The following is a 15,533-nucleotide window of genomic DNA, read 5'->3' on the forward strand; positions in this document are numbered from 1 at the left end:
CCCGTTTTACGGATGTCGTCAATAGTCTAAAAACACTTGGTAGAAGTTTTTCGGATTTTAAACTTGTAAATAAAATTTTACGTTCTCTTAATAAAAGTTGAGATTCGAAAGTAACCGCAATACAATAGGCTAAAAACCTAAATAACCTACCACTTGAAGAACTAATTAGGTCTTTGATGACCTATGAAATGACTAATGTGGCACTTGACGAACATAAGAACCACCTTCCAAAGAACAGGAAGGATTTCAGACTTAGAACAATTGAAGACCACTCGAGCATAAGCTTAAGTGATGGTGAATTTGAACTTCTCACAAATAAATTTAAAAAATTCATGAAACATAAATTAAATAACGCAACTACTTGCTTTGAACGCAAGAAGAAGAACACAAATTAGGATGAATCGAGCTCCTCCGAAGATGAGGAGAAAATCAACAAAGGCGAGGTGGCAAACTATGTCTTAACGGCTTTCTACAATGAGGTAAACAACTCAAACGAAACTCCCTTAGTTTACTTTGAAATTACTTGATGTCCTTCATGAGTTGTTTTTAATTTATTTTTTTAAAAAAATATATAAATTTCTTTTTAAAAATTGCATGTTTAAAATTATAATGAAAATGTAAAAATTAGGATCATGCTAGTAATTTCGAAAATGATAATAAAAATTACATGTTTAATAAAAAAAATGATTTTGATTAAAAATGCCTTATGAAATCATGCTATATGTGTTTAAGAAGTAATAATGTATATCATGTTGATTTCCATATTATTTCTTGATTTTGATTAAATGAAATCATGTTTGATTTGAAGTAATGCATAATGATCATGCTTAATGAGTTTTTCTTTTGAAATGATGTGTGATGATTTTTATGATTTATCAATTATCGATTTTCACAGTAATAAAAGTGGCTTTTTCAGTTTAAAAAATGATGCATATTTTGATTTGGCATAAATGAAAAAGACATGCTTATATGAAATAGTGTAAGTGTTGATGATTGTATATTTAATGATGCATAATGATATAATAAAAACATTAAATGTTTTGATACCATTATTCATGATTTTATGCATGAGATTTTAAAGCTATATATGATGATTTTTGTGATTTATACCTTATTGATCTTTAATGTAATAAATCTTGCACTTTCGATTTTAAATGTTGATGTATTTATTTATTTGGCATAAATGAAATAAATCACATGAATTGAAACAACTAAAAAGTGGATAGGTTTCTCCTTAAAAGATTTCTTTTTCCTTACTTTATAGAGTTTTCCAAAAAGGAGATTAATGAATCTATTTATATCACTTTTGTGAATCTCTTGAAAATGATTTTGATTTGATGATTTGATGATTTAAAATTGAATAAATTTTTATCTAAATCATGATCTTGATTCCTTGATACTTATAAATTAAGATTTATTATGAATCAAGATTTTTCATTAATCGATCTCATAAGATTTTCTTTTGATTATTTAAGAGGAGGTTTTTTTTTAAAAAATCACTTTTTTTGTTATTTACATGATCTTATCTTTCATTAGATAAGTTTTATGCAATTTCTTGTATTCATGAAATGTTTATCTCATCACCCAATTAATTTTTCTTGATATTCTTCATGTGATGATATGAATTTATGCATGAAATACAAATGAAAAATGATGATAATGCATAATAGGATGTAATGTAATTTGACAATTAGATATCATCGTGATATGAAGTATTTATGATTTGGAATGATGCATGCAATACTTATGCTTTTTATAATGTATGTGATGTATTGCATATGATGTGAATCATGATCAAAATTATTTTAATTTGATTTCAAAATTTATCTTAATTATGACATTTTGAAATAAGAATGACACTTTACCTTTGTCATGATTTGAAAATTATTGTAAAGGGAAAAGAATTATAACATTATATTCTTCCCTTCTTTTTGACAATAACAAAGAGGGAGAAAAATTGCTAGCTCAAGATGCAAAACTTGCAACTTGCACATTGAAAAGGAAGCAAGAATAACTAGCTTGCTAGCTAGCTTGCACAAGTCAAGAATAAGTAAAAATTTGCTTGGTTGCAAATTGCATGAAGAAAGAAGTGCTATCTTGCCTATCTCAAGAAATAAAACATGCTAACTTGCACATCTAGCAAAATTGACAAATTTGCTTCTTTCAAGAAGCAAGAGTTGCTTTCATGAAGATCTTTAAATTGCTAGCTTGCATGTTCTAAAATGTTGTTACATTCACTAACTTACAAATTGCATGATGATAAAACTTGATATTATGTTTTTCATGCAATGATTTGAACTAATACCTCAAACACATTGAAAGTTGCACTTCTCCTTTTTGTTGATGACAAAGGGGGAGAAGTATAATCATGTAATGCATGATGACGTGTTACAAATAATTCATGATGAAATTTGTAATGACTTGAATTCAGCTTGAATTCAAGGTTCTATCAATATAGCATATTGATAGGGGGAGTTTGTTTAAACTCCGGGAGTTAAGGTTAACTCCGTCATCAATTGGTTGCATCATCAAAAAGGGGGAGATTGTTGAATCTCGTATTTTGATGATGAAACCAATTGATAAGTATTTATGTTTTGATCTGCGTTTTGAGTGACGCAAGATGCTTCAATCATGATAAGATAATTAAAACAGGAAGAATCATGTTGGGTCGGAGGAAAACATGTGTTAGGATCCTTTTATTTTCTATGCTTTCCTTTTATTTTCTGTGTATTTATTAAGTTTGTTTAGTTTAGCTAAAGTCGGAACTCTATAAATAGGGATATAACTGCTTCTTTTCGATCATCTATAAAAAATATTATTCTGTCTTTTGACAAACCCTAGGAGGCCGATCCCCTCGAAGCGATCAAGGAGGTCGATCCCCTTGAAGTGATCATCCCCTTTCTCTTCTTCTTTTTTACGATAAGATTTTAGGGTCATATCATTTGGTATCAGAGCGGCGATCCTTGGCGTTTTCGCTGCAACGTAACAAAAAAAAAAGGAGAAAAGGGTTGTTACCCCGGCGACCACCGAGAATTCCCTGCTTCCCTTCTTCCCCACCATCGCCCTTGCTCTCCGGCAGGCTGCGCCCTCCCTTGCTGGCACCTTTCCACCGCCGGTGCGGCTTCCCGGTCGATCGACCAACGTCGCCACTGCCCCCCCAACCGGCGACCTCTCCTCCTCGCTTTCCCATCTCGCTCGAGCGAGAAGGATCACTGGCGCCGTCTCCCTGCCAACGGACCACCCCTTCGTCGTTGATACTCTCGGCGACGCTGCCCTAACTTCTCTACCACCGTGCCCCCTACCGAGTCGCAGCTGCAGCCGCCGGTTGCCCCCCTCCTCACGGCGACCGAAACAGGGCAACTCACTACTGCTGCCCTTGTTTCCAGCCTCGCCTCCTCCAGCACTCCTCTTCCCCTCGAGCGCCGTCGCCACCCAGCCGACCCATCACCACTATGGGCCACTGTGCGACGACCGCCGCTCGCCTCCCAGCCGCCGCCACTCCACCTTGCTCTACATCTAACCGAAACAGAGCACACTTGCTCTGCCCTTGTTTTCAGTCGCGCCACAGCCGCGTGGGGTGCCTTGCTGCTGCCGGCTGTCGCCACCGTCGTTGCTACTGCCAGCTACTGTGCAGATGCCCTTGACTAGACATCAGAAACATGAACTGGGGATTACCGACTTGCAATCGTACGCAATGGCTACCGATAACTCAGTGAAGGCACAAATGGAAGCATTGGAAACCAGAATTGAAAATCGGCTACAAGAAACTCTTCATGATTTCAAAAAGAGCTTGTTGGAGCACTTTAGCGGGTTTCAACAACATCGGAGCCCAAGTTCTACGCTGAACAGATCGAGAGATACAGGAAAAGGGCCCCAGGATGGTGACACACACTACCCATGTATCGGGGTAGAATTTCCACGATGGGAAGATGGGGATCCAACCAGTTGGATCTCTAGGGCGGAAATTTTTTTTTGTTTTTACAGAACCCCAGAAGAATCCAAGGTAGAAGTGGCCTCAATCCAGCTCGATGGAGATGCAATCTAGTGGTATGATTGGTACAAAACTTGCCATGGAATTCCTTCATGGGAGCAGTTTAAAAGAGGACTTCTTGTTCGCTTTGGCCCATCCGAATATGAGAATGTTGATGGCCAACTCGCCAAAATTCGTCAGACTTCTACAGTGTTGGAGTATCAGAGTAGATTTGAAAGATTGTCCAACCAAGCTAGAGATTGGTCAGAACGACAACTTCTGGGTACATTTATTGAAGGGCTTATTGTTAGAACCCTTATAGATTTTAAACTTGGGGTTGATCTCTTTAGGGGATCGGCCTCCTTGGAACTCTATAGGGGTTCCTCCCTCCAAGTTGCTGCTCAAAGGCTGCAGAAAAGATTCATCTATTGCTTATCAAAAGAGGAGGAATACATGACTATTTATAGGGCTTCTAAACCCTAACACCTAATAGGACTCCTACTCAAGACTCCTATTCCTTTACAACTCCTAATTCTTTTATAAGAAACAACCTCCTAACCCTAGCCGGCCTCTTCACCTCTTTAATAGGGGTCGGCTTAGGTAGGTTTTACATGAATGTCCCTCTCAATTAGGACTCTCCTAGCTAGAGTCCTAAAAGACCCGCCCTCTTCAAATCAGCCTTGTCCTCGAGGCTGACGATTCATGAATTCTAGGAATTTGATCTTCAAGTAGTCATAGTTCGCTCAAGTGGCATCTTTTATTGTAGGTTCGCCCACTGTATTAGCACTTTAGTAGTGGGTCGTCATCATCGAGTTACGATCCGTCGATCAATAAAAGCACTTGGTTGGGTCTGGAGTTCTCCTTGCGTAGTCATATTTGGTGGGTGGCTTTGGGCTGTCTCCAAGCACCTATTTACAACTTTCGTCTGACCATCAATTTTTGGGTGATATGTCATACTCCTTTTGAATTTAGTACCCTGCATATGAAATAACTTTGTCCAAAACCTGCTCTTGAAGATGCAAGTAGAATTTGTCACAAGCACAATGCGTCCCGTATAGTGTAATTCTTTTGAGTCCCAATTGTAATGAGCCACGGGGCTTGGTGCTTCCTCCAATTTTTTTATGATCTTACTGGTCTCCAATTCTTTTTACCATTCCATCTTAATATCCTCAAGGAAGTCACTGGTCGAAAGTGAAACGACCGAAAATTCAGCTTGCTCAGGTAGCCGTGAAAGCGCATCTGCAACAACATTCTCTTTCCCCTTTTTGTAAGTTATTTCATAATCAAATCCAATAAGTTTTGTTAGCCATTTTTGCTGCTTAGGGGATGATATAATTTGCTCCAAAAAGTACTTGAGGCTTCTATGGTCGGTTTTAATTTGAAATCGTCGATTGATCAAGTAGGGTCTCCACCTTGTTGCTGCGTGTACAATGGCGAGCATCTCCTTATCATATGTTGACATATTTTGATGGGAGGGAGATAATGTCTTGCTAGTGTATGCGAGTGGTCGACCATCTTGCATGAAAATTGCTCCATTTCCGACTCTAGATGCGTTGGCCTCAATAATGAAGGGTCGGCTGAAATCTGGTAGTGCTAGCATCGGCGTCGTCGTCATGGCTGCCTTAAGTTTGTCGAAGGCAGCGAAGACTTTGTCCGACCATTGGAAGACATCTTTTTTTAGTAAGGACGTAAGTGGTATACTGATCTTTCCATAGGTTTTCATGAACTTACGGTAGTAGCCTATTAAACCTAGAAAGCCATGTAGCAATTTTATGTTCCTCGGGGTCAGCCAATTTTGCATTGCTCCAATTTTGAAGGGGTCTACTGCCACACCTTCCTCTGATATGATATGCCCAAGATATTCTACCTTCTTTTGAAGAAAGCAAAAATTTATATTGGTTGTTGTGTGTTCAAAAGGTGGTTTTCGGTATGTCTTCTTCGCATATTCGTATTTGATGATACCCGGATCGAAGGTCCAGCTTTGTGAAGATTTATGCTCCCTTTCATCTAGCAATTCATCTACTACTGAAATAGGGTATTTATCCTTGATGGTTATGCCATTGAGAGCTCGGTAATCAACACATAATCACCATGTTCCGTCCTTCTTTCGTATGAGGAGCATCGGTGAAGAGTAGGGGCTGCAACATGGCCGAATAACTCTTGTTTCGAGCATCTCTTTTATAATCATTTCTATTTCATCCTTCTGGAGATGTGGATACTAATATAGCTGAGCATTTGCTGGAGATTTGCCTGGAAGAATCGTTATACAATGATCATGCCGACGGGTAAGAGGTAGATTGCGCGGTTCGTCAAATATATTTGAAAATTCAGTAAGCAAAGAAAGTAGATTTGGATCTTCAAATTCTGTTGGCTCTCCCTTAGTTTGCTGCTCAAGTTGTACCAAAAACCCGCTGCATGCTTTATGCAAAACCTTCTCCATTTGTTGTGTGCAAATCGTTGTTATGTCACCCCCACGTTTCCCGTGCAATATCACCTGTTTCTCCTTACTGTAAAATTTCATAATTACTTTCATAAAATTCTAGGAAACATTACCTAATGTCGTTAACCATTTAATTCTGAGCATGGCCTCATGATCGTTAAGAGGGAGAAGGAAGAAATCTGCAATTATCTCTTGGTCCAATAGCAATAGTTTCTCCTGCGGGCGCCTACGATCACAACTCAAAATCCATCCGTCGGTGACCTTAACATCAAACCTGCAGCGATTCTCGATAGGTAATGCCATCCGAACAGCAAGCTTACTATTTAGGAAGTTAGTAGTACTGCTCATGTCGATGCGAATAGTGATCGGTTGTTGTTTGAGAAGGCCTCCAACTTTCATCGTTTGTGGGTTTGAGTAGCCGGCTAGTGCGTGTACTGTAACATCAATCAGTTGTGGCTCTTCTTTCGCATCTTCTTTATGTTCAAGGTTCTCTTCTAAATGTTCAATGACCTCTTCTTCTATTGGTTCAATCATAAGAAGTCTCCCTTTCCTACAATGATGCTCACGGCTCCACGGCTCGTCGCAATGCCAACATAACCCCTTCGCATATCGCTCCCGAAGCTCTTCTCTTGTTAACCTCTTTCGTGTAGGGACTTGGTCGATAGTAGGGGGGACTGAGGGCTTCAATATTACTAGTTGAGGAGCGACCCTAGTCCTCTGAGCTTCATGGTTCAATTGCTCCTCTTGATGTCGTGCGAAAGAGATGGCTGCCATAAGCGTATATGGTTGTCGCGCTTTAACTTCTCCTTGGATCTCCGGTTTCAAGCCCTCAATGAAGGTCCTCAATAGCTTTTTTTGAGACCAATCACGAGTTTGATTAGATAACCTTTCAAATCTGGTTTGGTACTCCTGAATGGTAGAGGTTTGTCGGATCTTTGCTAGTTGTCCGTCAATATTCTCGTAATCGGTTGGTTTGAAGTAGATCAGCAGTCCTTCTTTGAATTGTCGCCATGAAAGGACTCCATAAGTATGTTCAAACCAGTCAAACCACTATATAGCATCCCCTTCAAGATGTATAGCTGCAATTTTCACCATAGATACATCCGCGATGTTATGGTACCGAAAATATCGCTCCGCACGCGAGATCCAACCAATCGGGTCTCCTTCTTCCCATCTAGAGAAGTCCACTCTCATGCATGGATAATTGGGGTTGGTCATAGAGCTTCTCCTCTCTTGGAAGTCATATCTTTGGACTTGGTGCGATTGGGCAAAGCTCTCTCCTTGATGTGATTTCTTCGGGCTTAGTGGTCGGCCCAATCTGAGTTCGGTAAAGAGCGTCCGAATCTTATCCTCCATTCGCACCTCGAAGGCTTCGAATTTAGCATTGATTACCTCCTCAGATGCCATAGTATATGCTGCCAAATATGTGATGTTAAGATCTCTCTTTTGTTGTCGGGTTAAAGACATGTATTGGTTGAGAGAGGTGATGGTCGAAAGGGTTGGTAGATCGGTGGATGTAGGCTACGGTTTAGGCTTGTTTTGTGGTTATTTTGGGTGCAGTTTGAGGGTGTGGTTTGGTGGAGTTTTAGGGCTGTAGATGAAAGTTTTGGATCTGTGGTAGATGGTAGCAAAGGTTTGATAGAAATAAGTGGAAGTTGTAGCAAGTATGTGCAAGTTGTGATTGCAGAATTCTCATCAAGAAATTTCAGCGGGTTACGACAAAAATTTGCAACAACACAAAATCGTTTTTAGAGATGAATTTCTTAATAGATCAATCATAGATGGAAGCCAAGATGATCTATGAAGTGTATAAGAAATTTATTCAAAAAAGATTTCAAATAGATGGGTTAAGGCAACAATATGCGGCTGATATTTTCTGCAGCACAGATTTTTAAGTATAGCAGATTGGACGTAACAGATCAGTGGTTTATATTGAGAATTTTTGATGAAACTAAAGGGAATTCCACTGTTAGGAAGTGTCAAAGCTATCATAAAAATTTCGTAGAGATTTGGATAGAAACAACATAGTATCAAGATCAAACAAACAGTGCTATGCGGCTGAAATTTTATAGTGCAAATTTTCAAGTATAGCAGATTAGACGTAAACTATCAATAGTTTATATTGAGAATTTTTTGACAAAACCAAAGGAAATATGCTGTTAGGAAATGTCAACGATGTCATAAAAATTTCGTAGAGATTTGGATAGAAAAAATATAGTAGCAAGATCAAACAGACGATGCTATACAGTTGGAATTCTGCAATGTATCTTTCGTCATCGAGATGAAAACTTTATGACGAAAAGTTTATGCAGCAATATAGGAATAATTTTTTTGGGATTTTCAAATAAGGATAACTAAATTGCAGCAGCAGTAAGGTAGAAAACCAGAACTTGTTGCAATTCACGGGGAGATCAAAGGATGATCCGTGGTGGTGGAGATGACGGCGGAATTTGGCGACAATCTTTTAAGCAATTGTGGGAATTGCTTTAGGCGGTTGTGGAGGGTTGATGGATGGCTGTGGAAGGGCAGCGAAACGCCAAGAACGCTGCTCTGATACTAGGTGTTAGAACCCTTGTAGATTTTAAACTTGGGGTTGATCTCTTTAGGTGATTGGCCTCCTTGGAACTCTATAGGGGTTCCTCCCTCCAAGTTGCTGCTCAAAGGCTGCAGAAAAGATTCATCTATTGCTTATCAAAAGAGGAGGAATACATTACTATTTATAGGGCTTCTAAACCCTAACACCTAATATGACTCCTACTCAAGACTCCTATTCCTTTACAACTCCTAATTCTTTTATAAGAAACAACCTCCTAACCCTAGCCGGCCTCTTCACATCTTTAATAGGGGTCGACTTAGGTAGGTTTTACATGAATGTCCCTCTCAATTAGGACTCTCCTAGCTAGAGTCCTAACACTTATTCACGAGATCCGGTGCGAGGTTAAGGCTCGTCAACCCCGCACTATGATGGCTGCGATTTCATTTGCATGCCTACATGAAGAAAAAATCAGTGTGGAATACCGTCGAAACAGAGGTGCCAATAAACAGGTGATTAGCAGGCAATCTACTGTTGGGAAATCTTGGGGGCGACATCATATGCGCAGCGGAAGAACAAGAAAACAAAATCCCCGATTCCCAAAGAGATGTTTGTCGTCGTGCGAAGATTGGTGCGCAAAATCCTAGAAACTTAAAACTGCGTATAGAGTAGATTGTGTTACCTAGGGAGATCGTATATCCTTGTTTTCTTGTAGATCCTTAGGAGGGGTAAAGGATCAAGCGTCCTCCTCTCTAGCGGTGATCCACATAGTAGGGTTGCGACGATGCTCCTCAAAACTCCAGGCCTGCTCTGAGGTGGAGAGGGAGAGGAGAATAGGAAAGGCAAGCAAAGGCTTGAGCCTATGAGGCTCTGAATCCCTCCTATTTATAGAGGTCCCTTGTCAAACCCTAATGGGTCCTCCCCTAATGGGTATTGGATCTGCAACCAATAAGATAAGGGCTCCGTCAGATATCTCATATCCGAACCTCTACTCATCGCAATGCCTACCATATGTGTGTGACCCTCTAGGCCCAATATCGAGCTGGCCGTGAGTCATACCTGTCAGAACTCCTTCTAACTCAGTGAATTATTATCTTTGTAATAATTCACTCGACTCATTGACTACGGACGTACTAGGCCACTACGCCGTAGTCCCCAGACGATACAGGGGAATCCAATCCATTGGACCTGTCTGTCCTCAGTTACCGTGTACCTATAGTCCCTCATCCATCTAATATCCCAGAGACCGTATATCGAGCATGGTGCTGTCAGACCCATACGGTTTCTACTCGAGTCTCGCTCTAATCGGATTCTCCCGGAGAACTCTTTCTCTTTTAACCCGAATGACCCTGGCCAGGGATTTGTCTGAGCAAGAACACATGGGATATTCCTCTCATGACGCCGAGAGTGGATGATCCTCTATCGACACTCAATAGCCCTCGTAAGGTTGACTACCACTCCCAATGACCAGCTGTACTAGATCTAGGACAACCAAACCTATAAGTCTGGTATCAAAGAGTGGAGCACTCATACAGGACATCCTTGGTGTCTCAAGTCTAAGGACCAGATATACCACTAGGACTACAGAATCGCTGTCTGACAATAAGGCATCATCAACCATCCAGTATTCCGTAAGCGGATCAATCAGTGAACTCATTCTCCAATGAGCACCTGTACTGTATCCCTAGTGTCCCTACACGAGCAGCTATGAGACCAGTTGCATCCATCATATGGATGGGTATACAGCACACCAGTATGTCCGGTTATCACGATGTCCCTCTCGAGTAACCTATGACCGGGATTATTTAGGATATATGTTTAAAGGTGAATCGATCTCATTATCGTGATCTTATCACGATCCGATTCCCATTGCACAAATCCAAGGACATCACAATATATATATGCATTTATGTAATAGTTATAAAGTGATATACGCCAAAATATAATAAGCAAAAAGATTCTGTATCAAGTCACACGTGCCATCACTCACGTGATTGGCTTACTGGGCACCTATGATTAGCAATCTCCCACTTGACCTAAAGCCAATCACCTATGTGTCTGATCCCCATCAGACCCCTGTGACGCTCAAAGATAATCTGAGACAACGGCTTTGTCAGTGGATCTGCAATATTATCTTCGGATGGAACTCTTTCCACTACTACATCTCCTCGGGTTACGATCTCTTTGATAAGCTGGAACCTCCTCAGAACACTTCTGATGAGACCCGGGTTCCCTTATTTGAGTAATCGCTCTATAGTTGTCGCAATATAAGGAAGTCGGCTTCTCACTACTCGGCACGACTCCCAAATCTGTGATGAACTTCTTCAACCAGACTCCCTCCTTTGCTGCATCTGATGCAGCAATGTACTCCGCCTCTGTGGTCGAGTCAGTAGTAGTATCTTGCTTGGAACTCTTCCAGCACACTGCTCCTCCATTCAAGGTGTACACATACCCTGAATTTGACTTGCTATCATCGACATCAGACTGAAAACTTGAGTTAGTGTAGCCTTCAACCTTAAGGCTATTACCTCCATATACTAGTAAAAGATCCTTAGTCCTTCTCAAGTACTTAAGGATACACTTTACTGCTTTCTAATGCTCCAAGCCTAGATCCGCCTGATACCTGCTCGTGACACTCAGAGCATGCGTTATATCAAGCCTAGTACATAGCATGACATACATGATAGACCCTATTGCTGAGGTATAAGGTATTATATTCATGTTTGCCCTTTCTTCTGGAGTTTTTGGGGACATACTCGTAGAAAACGATATCCCATGTCTCATCGGTATGAGACCTCTCTTGGAATTTTCCATGCCAAACCTTTTGACAATAGTTTCTATGTACCTGGATTGGGACAAACCAAGCATCCTCTTGGATCTATCTCTATAGATTCGAATCCCTAAGATATAGGATGCTTCCCCTAAGTCCTTCGTGGAGAAGTGTCTAGATAACCAAGCCTTTACTATGGATAGCATTCCTACATCGTTCCCAATGATGAGGATGTCATCCACATATAACACCAAAAAAGGTAATAGCACTCCCACTTACCTTCCTGTACACACAAGGCTAATCTTCGTTCTTAACGAAGTTATAAGATCTGATTGCCTCATCAAATCTTATGTTCCAACTTCGGGAAGCTTGCTTTAGTCCATAAATGGATCTAAGCAACCTACACACCTTATCTGGGCAATTCTTGGACACGAATCCCTCAGGTTGCATCATATACACCTCCTCCTCGAGGTTCCCATTGAGGAATGTGGTTTTCACATCCATCTGCCAGATCTCATAATCATAGTGTGCTGCAATAGCCAATAGAATTCTGATGGATTTTAGCATTGCTACGGGTGAGAAGGTTTCGTCGTAGTCAACACCTTGCCTTTGACGATACCCCTTAGCCACTAGCCTTGCTTTATAGGTCTCTACCTTTCCATCTACTCCAATCTTTTTCTTAAAGATCCACTTGTAACCGATGGGTACAATACCTTCGGGCGCATCAACTAGGTTCCAAACCTTATTGGAGTACATAGAATCCATCTCAGAATTAATGGCTTCTTGCCACTTCCCGGAGTCTATACTCATAATAGCCTCCTCGTAGGTCTGAGGATCAATATCCTCAACATCCTCTCCTCTAATATGTCCCACATATATCTCAGGAGGATGGGATACTCTATCAGACCTGTGTAAAGTTGAAACTTGTGTATTAGGTACCTGAACAGACTCGGGCTGTAGAGTGGTGCTTGAGCTTGGTTCTCCAACCTCGCTCAACTCTATCATTCTCCCACTGTCTCCGCCAAGAATGTGTTCCTTCTCAAGGAACACTGCTCTCTTAGCTACAAAGACCTTTTGGTCCTCGAGATGATAGAAATAATACCCACAAGTTTCCTTGGGGTATCCCACAAATTTGCATCGCTCTGTCCTTGATTCTAACTTAAGATCAGGCTTCTTCCCTTTCCATATCTCATATGGTGTAGACACTACCGACTTAGTTGGAACTCTGTTCAGAAGGTAAGCTGCGATCTCTAGGGCATATCCCTAGAATAAGATGGGTAGGTCAGCGAAACTCATCATGGACCGTACCATATCTAATAGCGTACGATTTCTCATTTCAGAGACACCATTGAGCTGAGGTGTATAAGGAGGTGTCCATTGGGATAATATCCCATGGTCCTTGAGGAACTGAGTAAACTTTGTACTTAAGTACTCACCTCCTCGATCTGATCGAAGAGTTTTGATACTCTTTCTAGTCTAGTTCTCCACCTCATTCTTATACTCTCTGAATTTCTCAAAGGCCTCAGACTTATACTTAATTAAGTACACATATCCATACTTTGAAAAATCATCAGTAAAGGTAATGAAATAGGTGTAACCACCAATGGCATGAGTTAACATGGGTCTACATACATCACTATGTATGAGTTCCAACAGCTCAGTAGCTCTCTCTCCAATTCCACTAAATGGAGAGTTAGTAAGTTTTTCACGAAGGCAAGGCTCGCAAGTTGCATATGACACATAGTCGAATGGATCTAGATATCCATCATTTAGCAACTTTTGAATCATTCCCTCATGGATATGACCTAGCCTACAATGCCATAGGTATGCACTGTTCACCTCATCTCGTTTCCTCTTAGACACTTACATTCATGATATGTGGAGTAGTGTCTTGCATAAACAAACCTTTATGCAATATTCCTCTCATCAATCTCCCCTCGGCTTTGCTAGAATTTACAATAAATTGTAGATGTAATAAGCAATACTGGTATCCAATACCAATGCACTATCATAAAAATCTGCCAATTGGATATTGATCATGAATGTACCTGAAGCTTCTCCAAACTTCTATTTCGCCCTTTCTGCAAGGTACTCTTTGTAGTTCCTCTTCCAGTGCCCATCTTTACCATAGTGGAAGCACTAGCCTTTGTCCTTTGCTGGGTCTTTCTTAGCAACCTTTGCTTTACCTGGTTTGCCCTTGCCCTTTCCCTTCTTAAGGGACCTTTCTGCTTTCCTTTTCTTTCTAGTCTCACCAGTGTAGAGAACTGACTTCTCTTTCTTAATAGTACTCTCTGCCTCCCTCAACATATTGAGGAGCTCTGGGAGAGTCACCTCAAGCTTGTTCATATTAAAATTTATTATGAACTGTGAAAAGGAATCTGGTAGGGACTGAAGCACAATGTCCACACATAAGTTATCCTCTAGGATCATTCCTAGACCTGTGAGTTTCTCTATCCACTCAATCATCTTTAGGACATGGTTCTGAACCGGTGTCCCCTCAGTCATCCTAGCGCGAAAAAGGCTCTTGGATATCTCATATCGTTGAGTCCTTCCCCGTTCCTCAAACAATTTGCGGACATGTAGGAGAATGGATCTGGCATCCATCTTTTCATGTTGTCTTTGTAACTCAGGAGTCATAGAGCCCAACATATAGCACTGAGCAAGAGTGGAGTCATCAATGTACTTCACGTAGCGAGCGATCTCATCCTCGCTTACCCCTTCTTCGGGCGTAGGCATCACTATATCAAGGACGTACACGATTTTCTCTGCTGTGAGAACAATTCTCAAGTTACGGAGCCAATCCGTATAATTTGGACCAGTGAGGCGGTTGACATCAAGTATGCCACGTAAGGGATTTGAAAGCGACATTTTCTGAAAATAAAGATGCAGCAGAAATGAATAACATTGCAGATTTTGCAAAAAATAAACTATCAAGATATGGACTTCTATCTTAATATGCTCCCACTATTTTACTAACGAATCACGCGACACCCTCAGCACGTGAAACGGAAGTCTCCGACAGACTTCAAGTGGGGATCAGGATCCAATCAGTGTCTTAGTGTAACCTCGAGGGACTCGACCAATCACACTAAGCCTAAAAGGTAGGCAACTCTTACCGATCACAACTCCTTGTGATTCCCGTCCTGTTCGGCCTCCGAATTACCATGGCCTCGAGGGACTCGACCAACCATGATGCTCGGTTAAGTCAACACCTTCGTTACAAGATGAGTCTGATTTGATGATATACCCTCGAGGGACTCGACCAAGCATACCATGCCCTCAGGTCACCGGTGACATCTCTATGTCGTAAGCAAGATAGCGAATCGCGATATAGGTGAGTCTCGAGGGACTCGACCAACTCAACCTACACCGGGAATCGATTCCTACTCATAACGATGGAAGGCCACATGGGTCAATCTAATTGCCTCACGTTTACCGACTTAATATTATCGAGAGATGTTTCTATGATTTGGTCTCCTCATATGACATGTCATACATATACATATTTAATATATATCTACATCGCATGCAAATATATATACATATCTAGTACGTGTATAAGCAATAACACCAGATGATCATGGACCACAACCTAATATGATTAGGCCCGAGCCAGTAGGCCTAATCACTCACATCAAGATCTATATGTGCAACAGTGCATCTCCATGCCCTGTGATCGTCTATCTCGTCCTCGTTGGTTCCGTCGACATTTTGATGCATCTTGATGCATCACGATCGTCCATCTCGTGGGTCCCGCTATCGCATCCACGCTCCCGCTGCGCCTCCTCATGTGATTACAACTTAATCATAGGCATGCAGG

This window comes from Musa acuminata, chromosome BXJ2-6 (genome assembly GCF_036884655.1).
Source record: "Musa acuminata AAA Group cultivar baxijiao chromosome BXJ2-6, Cavendish_Baxijiao_AAA, whole genome shotgun sequence".
Taxonomy (NCBI): domain Eukaryota; kingdom Viridiplantae; phylum Streptophyta; class Magnoliopsida; order Zingiberales; family Musaceae; genus Musa; species Musa acuminata.